The sequence below is a fragment of the Chinchilla lanigera genome, unplaced genomic scaffold, assembly GCF_000276665.1.
Source record: "Chinchilla lanigera isolate Chin_1 unplaced genomic scaffold, ChiLan1.0 scaffold00012, whole genome shotgun sequence".
Classification (NCBI taxonomy): Eukaryota; Metazoa; Chordata; class Mammalia; order Rodentia; family Chinchillidae; genus Chinchilla; species Chinchilla lanigera.
Window position 1 is genome coordinate 23,840,584 of NW_004955413.1, and position 15,199 is coordinate 23,855,782.

The window sequence follows — 15,199 nt, forward strand, 5'->3', positions numbered from 1 at the left end:
TTTCTGCTTACTTAACTTCACAAATGTTAACAAGCTCATAAAAAATAAGTTATTCTTCCTCAGCTCCACAACACCCTTCGTTTGTTGCATTTTGTTTCTCCTCCCTCCCCCAGCCTCCTCAGCGGTGAGAGACACCGGAAGCTGCAGATTCCCGCGTTTCCAGCCAAGTGGGGCTACCCGGAGAGGCAGGCGAGAAAACCCCCCAGACTGGGAATCAGAAGGCCCACGGGGAATCCCGCCGCCTCCCCTGCAGCTGCGTGACCTTGGGCTCCAGACTCAACCTCTCTGTCGCTTAATTGCCTCATCTACAAAGTACGAACAGCAACTGTGTGGCACCCGCCTCCCCGCCTCGGGGTTGGTGTGAGGATCAAGCGAGATAATCCGAGTAAAGTGCTTAGTTGTCTCCTGGCACGGAGCAAGCCCTCAATAAATGTTAGTCCTTGTTATTATGTAAAGGAGAGTTAAATACTCCCGCCAGTTAATCCATTTGTAGTTTGCCTTCTGGGGCAAGCTGGCAGCTCCAAAGGCAGCCGCGGTGGAGTTCTGTTGGCCAACATGGTGTGGATACAGACTCCAGTCTCGATGCCAAGGCAGAATTGACCGCTGCAGCTTGCCATAGGCCCCACTACGCCCTATTGTCTAACTCGGGCCAGATATGCAGCTCTGCGTGCCCTGGCCCCTCTGGACACCTGAGCTCGCCACACCTCACTGATGCCTCTCAAAAATCTTACCAACGGGTGTTCTCATAGCACCTCCATGAGCCCAGCTGACAGATGAGTAAACTGAGGCCCACATAGAGCAGCAATTTGCCTACCCACAGGCCCCCAGGGAGGGGCTGCAGAGCCAAGGTGAGAGTCCAGCCCCAGGCCTGGCTGGTTTCTCTGCTGTGCCTCTGTCCCACCATCCTAGTTTGAGAGATGCCACCCTGATAGCCAAAGGAGCAAACAGCCCGCTGGGCAAGGGGCGGTGTTCCCTCTCCCGGGCCTGCCCTGAGCTTTGTCCCGCCAACCCAGGTGGGCATTGCTATGTGCCCAGCCCAGCGCTGAAGGCTCTGAAAGATGAACAGGGGACAGACAGACAAGGGCTCATTCTGCTCAGGTCCCCCGGGTCCTTCTCGCCAAGCCCACCTCCAGGAATGGTCCCGGTCTGTAGCTGCCCAAGCAGCCCCTCCTGCTGGTACAAAGCATGAAAAGCGTGGCTCCCCCATGTCAGTGCCGCCAGCCACATCTCTGCCAATGCCCCACCTCTCAGGAGCAGGAGGAGGAGGGGACCCCAGAGCCCCGGGCTTCAGCCATCTCCTTACAGCAGAGAGGATGACAAGGGAACCCCACCCCAGCTAGGTGGCCACCAGTGTGCGTGCATCCCACAGTAGCCCAAGAGCAGCCAAGCGGGCACCAAGGACTAAGCCAGGGCCCCTGTACCTCCCCCGAACCTGCCAGGCAGGGCTGTCGTGCCCATTTCTCAGACAGGAAGCAGGAGATGGAAGCTAAATGTCCTCCCAGAGCCCACAGCAAGAATCAGAAATGGGCGGACTGATGCACAGGCCAGAGAACGTGATGGAGAGGACCCCCCCCCCCCCGGGACGGTGTCCGGATGGACAGCTCAGAGCACAGGGTCAGGATGGGAGAGGTGTCCGGAGCCTGGCGGGAACAGAATCCCATCAACCATGGCGGATGCTGGACTCTAGGGACACCTGTCACTGCACACCTGCCGCGGGGCCCCTACTGTATCCCCAGCAGTACCTCGAGTCCAGGCCACTTCCATCCGTCCTCTCACAACACCAAAACACCCCAGCCCACCCCCAGGAGCTCCATCCCTCCACCCACTCGTTCCACTGGGTAGTGTGGTCCTTGGGGCTCAGGACCTGCATGAGGTCTTGCCAGGCCAGGTGTGCCCAGGCTGGGGCCCTACACCAGCTCTCAGACAGCCCTCTCATCTCCCTCATTCTGGGACAGTCCCCAAGGACACCCCCAGCTGTTTCAGGGGGGCAGGCCCAGGTACAGAAGGCGGGGCCGTGAGTGGCAGGAGAGGGGCGCTGGGGGGTGCAGCCCAGAGAGAAGACTGGATCCTGGATCCCGGTCCAGGTTCGGTTGCCTTGGCAACAGGACTAATTAATTCAGACTCAGGCTCCATCTGTGCCTTGGCTGGCTGGGCGGTTTGGGCTCGCGGGTGTTTGTTTTGAAGCAAAGGGGAAAAGAAGCTGAGAGAAGCTGGGAAGCTGTGGTCCTGAGGCGGGGGGCTGTGACACCCCCGCCACATTCACACATAGCATCCCCACCGCCCACGAGGACGGGACTGGCTCAGCCCCCAGGGACCATCCCAGACCCCGATCCGGGAGGAGGCGGCTGAGCTTCCAGCCCAAACACAGCCTCAGACGGCAGCGCCTGCTGAGTGTGCACACATGTGGGCACACATGTACACACGCACACATGAGGACACACAGGCCGGAAGAGAGAGACCCAGTCCAGATGCCAGCTGAGCGGTCTTGGACTCAGCCTCCTGGTCTGCTAAATGGGTGGCTCCGAGGGGCCCTGTCCCGCCTTGCCCCTCCCAGGTCAGGGAGGGCTTTGCCCAGGGGGTCCTGGCAAAGGAATCGTGGACGCCATGCCCCGAAAGTGGCACTTTTGAGGAACTGGAAGGAGACCAGGAGGCCTGGATGGCGGCATGTGAGAGGGAGAGGGAGTCGAAGGCTGGACTGGGTCCTGGCAGCTCTCGGAAGCCAGGACAAGGACTCTGGATCTTGGCCAAAGGGCAGCGAGGAGCCAGTGACACACTGGGGAACTGGCACCGCCCGAGGGCGCAGCATGAACGGGGCCGTGGTGGTGACGCGGTGCAGGCAGGGAGGACGTCTGAGCAGGGCTGGGGTCCGCAGGACAATGACAGAGGCGTGGTGAGGTTCGAAGATGGCACCCAGGACGAGGGGAGGCTGGGAAATAGCAGGGCCAGGCAGGGTACGCAGGAGGCGAGAGTGATACAGGTGGAGTTCTAGGGGCCAGAGGGTCGCCCCAAAGGATGTGTCTGGCAGCAGTTGGCCACAGCCAATCCCCACAGCCACTTGTCACGGCAGAGGTGGGGACCCAGGTGTCCACCGCACACAGTCATGGAGGTGGAGATGCTCCCCGCGTAGTCGTGAGGAGGGTGGGCTGGGGCCACCCCTCCCCCAGGCAGGAGCAGTGGCCCTGGACAGAGCCACTCCGAAGCTCGAGGAGCAGGGTCAGGCCGAACCCCTGGCTCTCACTGTCTGGGACGTTCAGCAAATCACCACGTTCCTCTGAGCCTCACCCTCCTGTCTGTACGGAGTGGAAGCAATGCCCACCCCAGGCTGCCGCGAGGATGCCCGGTCCACTGGGCCCCCAAGACACAGTGCTCCAGGATTCGAGTTTTCAGGGAGGGGGTCAGGACACCACCCCTGGTTACAGACCTACCATGTGCCAGGCACCTCACCTGCACTGCAGCCCTCAGGGAATGACGGCTGAGGAGGAAGACCTGACCGCCCCAACCCAGCTCCTTAAAATGTCAGATAGAAGACAAGCATGGTGGTGCACTCCTGTAGTCCCAGCACGCGGGAGGCTGAGACAGGAGGACTGTCGTCTGTTCAGGCTAGCCTGGGCTAATAGTAGGTTCAAGGCCAGCCTGGACTACATAGTGAGACCCTGCCCCAAAATACCAAAAAGTGAAAAAAAAAAAATATGGAGCCGGGCCTAGTGGTACATGTCCATAATCCCAGCACTCTGGGAGGCTGAGGCAGGGCGATCCCAAGGTTGATGAGGCCAATTTATCACAAGGTTGCTAAGTTGTATGGGCAACTTAGCAACTGACTTAGTGAGATGCTATCTCAAAATAAAAAAAATTAAAAATGGGCTGGAGATGTCTCTCAGTTTGAAGAAAGGTCCTGGGTTTAATCCCCAGTAGTGCAAAAAGAAAAAAACATCAAATAGTAAGAATGACCAACTCAACCCCAGGGCTCCAGCCTGGCATACAGCAAGCACTGAATAGTTCACCAGGGCTGCCATGATCACTGTCACTGCTCCGCTCCTCCCCAACTACCTGAGGTGATGCTCTGGTCCCAAGACACATAGATGAGAAGGACACAGGCCTCCAGGACCTGCACTGACTGCCATCAGACCCCAGAACTCCCCCAGCCCAGAACAAAGCTGCTGAGGATGCCTGGACCTGACCCCTGCCCTAACCTCTCTGAGCTGTGTGACCTGGGACATCACCTCACCTCTCTGAGCCCCAGAGTTCTCCCAAAAAAAATGAGAGTCCCCTACTTGCCCCACAGTCCTAAAACAGTGTCCTGCCTGGCAACTGCACATGGTAGGTGCCCAATAAATGACAGCAGTGACAGTGAGTGACTGGAAATGAAGATGCAAATGCCCCCTCCACGAAAAAGGGCAGAGCGCACAGGGCCCCTCCCGCAGCTCACAGCCACACGTGTCCCCCAACCCATGACCCACGGCAGCCCCTCCCCTCGCCCACTCTGCATCTGCTCCCTTTGGGAAACTGGGGAGGGAGGGAAACAAAGACTTAATTTCTGAGCTAATCAGCCCGCCTTGTGCTAATTACCATCCTCCCAGCAGTAGGGCGACTTCCTGGGCAGGGGGAAGGGAGGCCAGTCCCTGGGATGGACGTCCCTTCTGCTGACACTCCAGAGGGCAGGAACAGCAGGGCAGTGGTGAAGGGTGACCAGGAGGCATGGGCAGGTGGGATGGCAGGGTGGGGCTTGTGGACACGGCCAGAAGTGGGGGACAGCGTCTGCCGAGCACCAGCGGGGCACTGGCCACGGTGAGACATCCCCTGCACCGGCTCTGCCTTCCCAGGGCCCCTTCCGGGCTTACTGCCCATCGTGCGGACAGCCAAAGGCTGGGGAGGCCCCAGAACAGGTGCCCTAGCTGGTGTCCAGCCTGTGGCCTTGGCAGAGAGATGGGCAGATGGGCACTTTGAGGCTAGAAAATTGGGCAACCATCAGAGGGAAGCTTTTGGACCACGGCCAAGTATGTGTGCTTTACAAGCATGAGTGTGTGTGCGTGTGTGTGTGCACGCGCGCACATGAGGGCAAAGATTGAGGGGACTGGGAGCCAGGAGGCCTAGGTTCAATTCTCTGCTCAGGCTCCACCATCAGAGACAGGTGGAGAAGATGCCTTTTAGAATGATTTTAGAAGGAATCTGAGGGTCACTTATTCATCAATAAACTCTCATGCAGCACATACTACACACACACAGCAGGCTTCACGCCTAGCTGGCAAGCACAACTGTGCACAGGACAGAAAAGGCCCTGTCAGCCAGGAGTGGTGGTGCATGTCTATAATCTCTCAGTGCTCTGGGAGGCTGAGGCAGGAGGGTTGCAAGTTTGAGGCCAGCCTGAGCAATTTAGCAAGAGCTTGTCTCAAAATTTAAAACTGCAGAAAGGTAGGGATGTAGCTCAGTGCAAAAGCCCTATGTTTAATCCCCAGTAATACAAAAAAGGAAGAAAAGAAAGGATCGAGGGAGAGGGGAAAAGTTCCTGTCCCCATAGGGCTCCCACAGTGGCAGAGGACACAGCGCTAGGGAAATGTGTCCTGCAGGGAACCGACTGGACCCGGGGGACGCGGGCCTGTGATGGGGCCCAGGAGTCAAGGAGGGTCACAGCAGGTTTTAGAAAAAGTCCCTCCCAGCCGGGGAACTCCAGAGAGCTGGAACTCACCTGGGCCCTGTGCAAGTCCCTCCCCTCTGAGTCCTTCTTAGGGGTGTGCGTGAGCATGTGTGTCCCCCACAGAGAAGGCCACAGTGTGCCCAGTCCCCACTCCGTGCTGAAGCACGCAAGGCCTTGCGCGGCCTCTCCCTCACCAGGTCGTGGCAGCAGCACAGCTGCCCGCCACAAGCTGAGCACCTACTGTGTGCCCGGGACTGCCCGGTCCCACAGGCACAGAAACTGACGCTGGGTGAGGCCAAGTGATGTACCTGGTAAATGAAAAGCTAAGGACTAAAACCTGGCCCGAGAACAAGCTTCCACACCCACCAGCTGCCAGGACCATCTTCCTGGGTGTCTCAAGGCACCCGGCTGGCCCAGGCTCTCGGGGATTCCCGAGGGCACAGCGAGGCAGTGAGGAGGGCAGTGCGGAGCCAGATGGCCCAGCGCTGTCCTGAACTCACCCCCAATTTGCTGGGTGACAATGCCTCAGTTCCTTAACTTCTCTGAGTGCCACCAGGTTCCCCCACTGCACAACAGGGATGTGACCGTATTTTGCTGGGTTGCTGTGAGGACGTAGTTAATTTCTGTGAAGTTTTTAGAACACTGCCTGGGATGTGGTGCTACTTCAGTGGTGTTGAAAAGAAAAAGAAGGAATAAATGATTTCCTTTGACCGTGTGGTCCAAGAATCGGATCCCACACAGGGTAAGAAGCAGAGCCACCTTTGGAACCACGAACGCAGAACTGCCTGTCCAGTGATCTCTCCCAATGGCACCAACCTAACTTCTGCTCAGACAAGAGGACAAAAAAAGTCCCAGGACTGACCCGGGCCAGGCTCCAAGGAGGAAGGAGAAACTCGGGGCCCCTGCTCCAGCCGCCTGCCCCTGCCCTCTTGGGGTGCTGGGTTCACCTGCCTGCCCCACCCCACTCCAGAGGCTGAGGCAGGCCAGCGGGCGCTGGGCCCTGGGCAGCCAGGACTTGACATAGCACCCCTAGCACCCAGGGGCCCCAGCGCCCAGTGACCTGGGGTCACAGCAGGCGGGGAATGGCCAGGGACATCAACTGCTGCCACCCAAGTCCCCAGGGAATTCTGGGTCCAGACCCCCCTACGCTCCCTTTTCCCAGATCCCCCCAGGCAGAAACCCCATTGGGAGGGGGTTTCGCTTAATACATTCAGCCAACAACAGCAAGGGAACCCCGACATCCACATCCAACCAACTGCCCCATGGAGCAGCCCCTGGGTCAAATGGGGAACCGCGCACCATGGATGACCGTGCAGAAAGTGCCAACAGCCCTGTGACCAGCACAGGGACGTGGCCAACAAGGGAAGCCCACACGGAGGGTCGGAACCCAGACCCTTGGGCTCCAAGGGGAGTCCCCGGGTGTGGATCAGAGGCCAGGTTTGTGCGAACAAGAAACCATTACACACGCGTGTGGGTGCAGGAGCAAGTGACAGTGCAGGCTCTGCGGACTTGGGACGGTGGTCCTCTTTGTTTTTCTCCAGGTGGTACGAGGGGTTGAACCCCCGACCTCGACACTGAGCTACTTTCCGGGAGGCCAGAGAAAGTTAAAAGATTTAAGATATGTTATGCACATGTATCAACTCCCTACAACGTAGTTTTGGATTTCGAGACAGGATCTTTCTTGTTAAAGTCCTGAAGTTGCCCAGGCTGGGCTCAAACTTCCTGCCTCAGCCTCCTAGCGGGCTGGGATTGGAGGCATGCACCACTGCACCCGGCTGCCCCTTCTGTTTTATACGCAGAGAACTTGTTCCAAGAGGGGCTGTATCCCTGCACATCCTTGACACAGGCGCAGCCCACCCACGACAAACTCACCGAATCATCACCCCGGCCACAGCCGCAGCCCAGGGACATGCAGGACAAGTGTGCAGATGGCTATGGGGGACACGGAGAGACAAAAACAGCGGCTCCAGCCAGGCCCCAGGTGATCCTGCTCAGAAGTAGAGACTGTGGCAGCAGCAGTGCCCACCCTGGAAGCTGGCAACCCCCGGTGCCACTCTCAGCCCGGCCACTCCCAGCTGTGCAGCCCCAGCCAGCATCCTGCCCACGAGGCTCCCTGCCCAGGCGCTGCTCCCTCCCCCGAGGCTGCTCGGCTTCCCCCACTGCCCTGCGGACAGACCCCAATGACGGCCCCAGATCTCCCTCCTGCCTCTGGGAGACAGCGTCCCCTGCCACTGACACCATCCCCGAAGCACAGGCAGGAGCCAGGCAGGGACAGGAAGGAGCAGGCGCCCAGCATGGGCCCTCCACCCCTTTCACAGATGAAGAAACTGAGTCGGATCATGAACTGCCCGGAGCCCACAACCAGAGCGGGTGGAGGAGCTGGGACGGAACACACGCTTTGCCACAAAGCCCGTCAGACCCAGGGCCGTGGTGGCTGGACCTTCCCTGCTCCCGCCAGTAGGGAACACAGGGCACAGCCATTGCCCAGGGGCCTCAGAACTATTTTATTACCAATGCACAGAGGAGGCACAGAGCAAAGCAACTTGCTGAGGGGGACCCAGAAACTGACTGCTTCTCACTCTCCTGAGTGCCCTGCTTAGATCCCAGGCCCTCATGCCACTGCGTGGGTCCTCAATTCTCTGCCCATCCCTCTCTGCCCCTGGAGAGCACCCTCTGTCCCCAACCAGCCCGGGCTGTCCTTGGGAACAGGAGCAAGGTCTCAGCCTGGGGACCAGAGAGAGCGCCGGACTTGAGAGGGTCACACAGCAGGCAGCAGGGAGCCCTGTGGCCCATGCCCTCTCTCCTGAGCCTGGGAAGGTTAAAGCGGGTTTAGCTGGTTGTTATCCTGTGTGGACATGGGGTGGAGGCACGGCTTCACCAAGGGACCCTGGGGACCACTGTGGCAGGTTGTCCTCCTCCAGCCTTGCTTTGCTGTGTCACCCCTGATGCCAGGCAGAGTCCCCATTACACAGATGAGCAAACTGACACGGAGGCGGTGACCTTCGGGAATTGAGAACTGGGCTCCTCTCTGCTGCCCCTGCCCACGCCTAGCCCTCTCCAGCCCAGGGGCTCCCCTCCTGCAGAAGGGTCCCCAACCTCGATAGCTCCCTGCAGCCATCCTCCCCGGACTCAGCAAGCAGGTGGGGCACAGACCACCCACAACTGCTGGGTTGGCCTCCGGTCCAGTCCCCTCCCCTCCAACCAGGAGCAGGCGCCAGGCGGGTGGGCGCATGCGGGCCATGCCTGCCTTGCCCCCTCCTTCCCCGCTGGCGCCCCTCCAGGTCTGGCCAGTACCAGGCAGCCCCCCCTCCCTGGGCCTGCCCATGAATCCCACCTCTGTTGGATGCCACAGACCCCCTTTCTCCTCCCCAAACAGATGGGGTCTTGAGCGAGGCACTGGGATGCCGCACACAAGGCCAGATCTATTCCCTGGGCCCTCGAGGCTGGCAGGGGTGGGCAGCCGCCTGGGTGCGATCTGTCCGGTCCATAGCTCCTGAAATGGGGGCCCAGGCACTCTGAGCTCCATCCTGGGTCACAGGCACCTCCGCGGATCCCTCCCCTTCTCCCACCCCGACTTGGCTCACAACAGAGGCAGGAAGCTCTGAGGCACCCCAAACTCAGCATGGTCACATGGCCAACAACCCATGCTGTGAGCTGCGCACGCTTCTGTAGCCATGGGAGGGGACACAGACAGCAAAGTCCTTGACACACAGTAGGTGCTCAATTAAACAGCTTCTCTCTGATTTTCTCTTTCACCACTCCTGACCTAGAAGGGTAAGAGATCAGGCCAGCAGAACAGGGTGCAAGAAATCCTAGGCTGGTAGGGAAGGATGGGACCTGTCCCAAGCATGCTGAGTCCCTCTGGGGTGGTGGCAGTGAGGCCTCCCAGGCAGCCACAGTCCAGCAGGGACTGTCTGTCTTTCCATCCCGGGAGGAGGCCACCCAGCAAACCTGTAAATCAAAGCTCAGAGCCATCACCTCTGGAAGCCAGGGAAGAGATGACCCCTTTTCACAGACAGGTAAACTGAGGAGCGGAGTGGTTAAGTCATATGCCTAAGGTCACACAGCCACTGAGCCGCTGAATGAGTTTCTTTGGACAATTCAGCCTGCTTCCATGACCTTGTCTCTGCTTCCAGAGTCAAGTCCAAACACAAGCTCTCCCCACCTCCCCCACAAGACAGTGAGTGCAGTAGAAAAAAGCGCTGGACCTGGGGTCAGCCTGACCTGGGGTCAAAAGCTAGGTCTGTGCCCTCCTTCCTGCTTGGCCTCACCTTCCTTCTGGTAAAATGGGACAAGCCCAGCCTCCCAGGGCAGTTGGCAAGGAAACCCACCCATGCATCCACCCCATTTTTTTTTTCAGTACTGGAGACAGAAGCCAGGGCCTTTGCACTGAGCTACATCCCCACCTGTTTGGTTTGGTTTAGTTTTTTGACACAGGGTCTCACTATGTAGTTCAGGTTGACCTTGAAGTCATAGCAATCTTCCTGCCTCAGCCTCCCAGAGTGCTGGGATTATAGGTATGCATCACCATTCCTGGCCTCAGCCCTTTTTAAAATTAAGACAGGGTCTTGCTAATCACCAAGTTGCCCAGGCTGGGCTCGAATCTGGGATTCTCCTGCCTCAACCTCCCAGAATGCTGGGATTACAGGCATGCGCCACCATGCCCAACTGCAACAGACGTGTATTGAACTTCTAGGTGCCGACCCCATCCAGGACACTTGGGTGGAGCAGGAGAGGGACAGAAAAGGCTGGCACTCCACAGAGCGTGGAGGACAGACTGTGAACATCTAAATAAACAAACCCTGGCTGGATGTGCTAGAGTCTGGAAGGAAATGAAGAAGGCCCAGAGCACCAGACAGGGTGGTCAGGGAGTGCCTCCCCAAGGAGGTGACAATAGGGGTCTCAAGACAGAGTCAGGGAGTCTGCAATCCCCACTGCACATCTTCACTCTTTTAAAAGATTCCCATTCTACTGCCGTGCCCCCATTTCACAGGTAAGGAAACTGAGGTCCCCAAGAGCCCACAGCCTGTAAATGGTCACTTAGGGACACATCCTGCAGTCTGTTAGGCCCAGCCTGGTTCCCTGCAGCCTTTCCTAGTCTCACTCCCACAGGTGCCCACTGCCCTGGCCCCACCTCCTGGGACAGCTGCCACAGAGGAAGCCTTGCACTGTGAATGCCCAAGGCCTGGACAGCCCCATGTCTACCCTCTGGGGTCACCCTGGACAGCCCTTGTCTTCCCCCCAGGCCCATGGGAGATGGGAGGAAGAGGCAGGTTAACTTCGTCTCTCCCTCACCAGCTAGGCCCATTGTACAGATGAAGAGACTGAGGCCAGAAAAGTGATGACAGGTCCCCAGAGGCCCCGCCTAGAAAGTGGTGGTGCCAAGACCTGAAATAGACCCTCACCTTTCAAAGACAGTCACCTGTCTGCTATGAAGCCCCTCCAATGTTCCACTCAGGGGTCCCTTGAGCCCCTTCCCTGGATGTCCCCCGGGATGCCAACAAGGTAGACAGCACCAAGGCTTCCTCCAGCCACACACTTCCCATGCGATCCCCCAGGACCTCCTGACTAGAGCCCCAGAGGAAGCAGGGAGGAAGCCCCCAGACTGGAAGTTGCCACATGGAGTTTCACTGCCAAGGTGCTGTGTGACCATCACAAGGCCCTCTACCTCTCTGGGCTGCCCTGTTCCTGAACTGGGGAGAAGTCTCCTACCTCAGGAGGGGCAAGGGCCAGGGTGCCACTAGGCAGATCTCTGTGAAAAGACACTGTGGCCTCCTTGTGCACATTTGGGAATCATTTAAAATTGTTTTTTAGGAGGAATGGTGCTGAGAGCCCACTAGGTGCCGGGAACCACACTGCCGCTCACATGCCACACCTCAAACCCAGCAACCCCGCGAGGCACGTGCCTCATCCCCACTGCACAGAGGAGGAAACTGAGGCACAGGTCACACAGTATAAGAGCCAAGGCCAGGATTCAAACCCCAACCTCACTGCTCTCCCCAGCGGCTTCCCGGAGCTGTTATCTCGGTGAAATGCTGCTCCCGGAGAATCCTGGGGCCTGCGGACACAGAGAAGACAGTGGCCGCAGAGAGGCAGAGGCAGGCTGCTGTGGAGCAGGACCCTGGGTAGAGACACAGCGATGCTAGAGGGCCAGGCGGCTGAGGGCTGACTCCCTCGGCCCCTGCTGCATGGCCCCGGCAAGCCGCCTCCCTACCTGCTCCCCATAAGGCAGGACCAGGGCCTGGGACAAAGCTGACTGAGGGAGGGGCCAGAGTCCAGGAGGGGACGGGTACAGCCAGAGGCTCTGAGCAGGGGCAGCATGGCCACGGCAGGGACAGGAGGGGCGGACGCAGCAGCCTAAGCTAAGCCTCACCCGAGCCTCGCACCCCCTAGACTCCCCCAGAGATCAGCACCAGGTCCCCCACCAAGGGGGATCCCCACTCCTCAGCAGCCACAGCCCCTCCACGTGGGGCCCAGCAGACCTCCGAGACAGCATCACCCTCTGCCTAGCAACCACCAACTCGAGCACCGCGGCCTCCTCCCGGTCTCCTCCCCTCTCCATGGAGACCACAATGCCACAGAGGCGGCTCCCTCGCGCCCGTCACTCAGCCCGCCCGCCGGCCCAGACAACAGCTCCCTCCACGTGGCCACCACCAACACAGCCGCGGTGACCGTGACAGCCCGAGCCTCTCCTCTCCAGGGCAGCCACTGGCTCCAGCCGGAAAGGAACAGCACCTGTCTCCTGCCTGCCTGCTGGCCTGCCTGCGGCCTCCTGGGGTCAGACTGCTCCCAGCCTGCCGCCTCCAGGATTCAACAGCACCGGATCCGGCCCGTGATGCTGCTGCTGGCGTTCACCTGCCCCCAGCTGCCCCCCAGCCCCTAGTCCGACCCCTCCACAATGCGAAGGCCCCTGCTGCAGAGGGAGAAGAGGTCATGTTGTGCCAGGCTGTCCCCTGACACCAGTCCCCACCCCCAGCAGGGACAGACGCCCGTGGTCTGGGGTGCAGGCCCAGGTTATCCCCTCAGGTGGATACGGGGGCAAGAGCATACTCGCCACCCTCCGTGGGGCCCTGTCCCAGCCCCCAACAGGCCTGCAGCCCTGCCAGCTGCCTCCGAGGCCCTGGGGAAGGGGGACCGGGGAGCGGCTGGCCACGGATGCCCACAGCTGCCCACGGCTGGGGACGGACACCAGCCAAGCAAGAAGGGACACACAGCAGACTGAGGCCGCACTCATCACGGGTTCACAAGGCCAGGTCACGTGAGCCGTGCACACACAGCCACACGCACCGTCAGAAAAACCCTGTCCTTACCGGGTGTCTGCGGCCAAAGGGAAGCACAGCTGTGTCCCTGGCCTGCGTCTCCAGGAGGTCCCCGGGCAGCCGCAGCAGCGGTGGTGGCAATGGGATCGAGGGTCCTGGCCCAGCACGGCGCGGCGGTAGCAGCGCAGCTCCTCACCCAAGTCCTCTCCTCTGCCAGGAGGCGAGGGGGAGAGAGGGAGGGAGAAGAGAGGAAGAGAGGAAGAGAGGGAGGGGAGAGCAGGAGGGAGGGAGGCGGGAAAATGCTGAAGTCTTGAAGGGTACACTCACTTCTTTCTTAGGGTTCCCATAGCAACCGGATATACCACAAATGATATCAGTGAGAGAGAGAGAGAGCGCAGAGGGAGAGGAGGGAAGAAGGGAGAAGGAGAGAGATGGAGACAGAGACAGAGAGACAGGAGCAGATGGAGAGATGGGGCTGAGAGGACCGGAGACAGAGGGAGAGAGACAGAAGGAGATGGAAAGATGGAAGCAGAGATAGGGAGGGAAATGGAGAGAGAGACAGGGAGACAGCAGAGAGAGACAGAAGCAGAGAGATAGGAAGAGACACAGGTAGAGATACAGATGATGGGGCAAGCTACACATAGTGGTGTAGGTTCGTAAGCCCAGCGCTCTGGGAGGCTGAGGCAGGAGGATCCAAAGTTTGAGCCCAGCCTGAACAACTTAGTAAGATCCTGGGTCAAGATAAAGAAAAAAAAAAAAATTAAGGGCTGGGGATGTAGCTCAGTGCAAAGGCCCTGGGTTCACTCCCCCGTACCACAAATCTATATCTATATCTAAAATAAAAATAGACAATGGAGCAAGAGCACTGGAGAGGAAGGGCCTCAAGGTACAAGTGGGCCAGGGACTCCCATCCGAAACTGCAGGGCTCAGGGACAGGGACGGGCAGGTGCCACAGATGTCTTTCCAGCAGCTGGGCAAGAGGGGTAGGCGCCAGGTGGGGTTTTCTGGGATCCTCCAGCCAGTCTCCCATGTCCCACTCACAGTCAGGGTCACATACATCACACCCACATGTGCAAGTGCTCACACACAGCCTCACACTCAGCCGGCACCCAGCAGTGCCAACCAAAACCACCTTGCTGCTGGTCACTTAAAGGCAGGCACTGCCCGCTCCCTGCTTCCACTGGGCCCGAACCCTCTGCTGCTGAGACTGGAGTTCCGCCCCTCTCTCATTCACAACTCCTGAAACTGGCACCCAGCCATCCCCAGGTGCCCCCTTCCCACCCCACACTCACATACCAGGGCCTCGTCCCGCACACACACCCCAGACCCAGGGCCCACCGCGCCCACGGGTGCACACGGGCATGCACACACTTGGTCCTCTCCCTGTCTGGCCCCGCAGCCTCCCCAGCACAGATGGCGCCGGGCCTCCCCCACAGGAGGGGCTCACACCTCGGCCTCCTCAGCGGTGCCATTCACAAACATATGCAGACCCACCGAGCGCTGGCTGCCAGCGGCAGCTGGCAGAACACAAACACTGGTCCCCCACGCTGCCTCTGCCACTCCCCCACCCCAAGGAAGGGACCTCTTCTCCAGGAAAGGTGCCCAAGCCTAGCCACCAACCACACTTGACCCTGAGACCTGTGGGCAGTAGGGATGGGTAGGCACCCAAGGCACACACAGGGCACGCACCCCCTCCCATACCGCAGGGGTACTCAGGCACCACCAACACACCCCCCCGGCCGGACGTGGGTGCCCTGCACAGACACGCCCAGACATGCAGCTGGGCTGGGCCACTGCGCCTGGGGACGCTGCGCAGACCAAATCAACACGCCCACAGGCCCACACGGGCCGCTGTGCACGGCCCCCTCCAGGTCTGTGCCCCAGGCAAACACGCCCACAGGCGCAGGACACCCTGCGGAGACTGCACGCCAGCACATACGTGTCCCAAACCGGCCCACGCACACGGAGCCGCTCCCGGACGCAGGGGCCAGAGCGCACGTGCACCTCGGCCACGCCCGCGCCCCAACCCCGCCTGGGGCTTCGCGCTGCGGACCGAGAGCGCCCACCCAGGACGAGGACAGCGTGAGCTCGGGTCACCCCCGCCCGGGCCCCGCCCGCAACTCCCCATCCCGCGCACCGCGCCGAGCCCAGAGGCCGTGAAATTAGCTGCGAGCGGCAGAGGCTGCAAATTCCAATCACAGAGAAGGAAGGCAGAGAGCCGCCGCGGGACGAGCTGAGGGCGGGCGGCGTGGGCGGGGCCGCAGAGCGCGGGGCGGGGACGGCGACCCGGAGGCGGTGGCGAGGGACC

General features: G+C 60.0%; 1 protein-coding gene across 7 annotated transcripts in view; it reads right to left on the bottom strand.

Moving 5' to 3' along the window:
- Window positions 1-15,199, bottom strand: part of Elfn2 (extracellular leucine-rich repeat and fibronectin type III domain containing 2) — a 56,574-nt gene that overhangs the window by 35,090 nt on the left and 6,285 nt on the right. Inside the window, exon 1 of one of the 7 annotated variants that reach the window (XM_013511686.1) lies at window positions 12,943-13,100. The exons of the other annotated variants lie outside the window; for them this stretch is intronic. The gene's annotated coding sequence lies outside the window, so the exon portion shown is untranslated. Of the gene's footprint in view, window positions 1-12,942; window positions 13,101-15,199 lie in introns of those variants that run through there. 7 annotated transcript variants of the gene reach the window in all.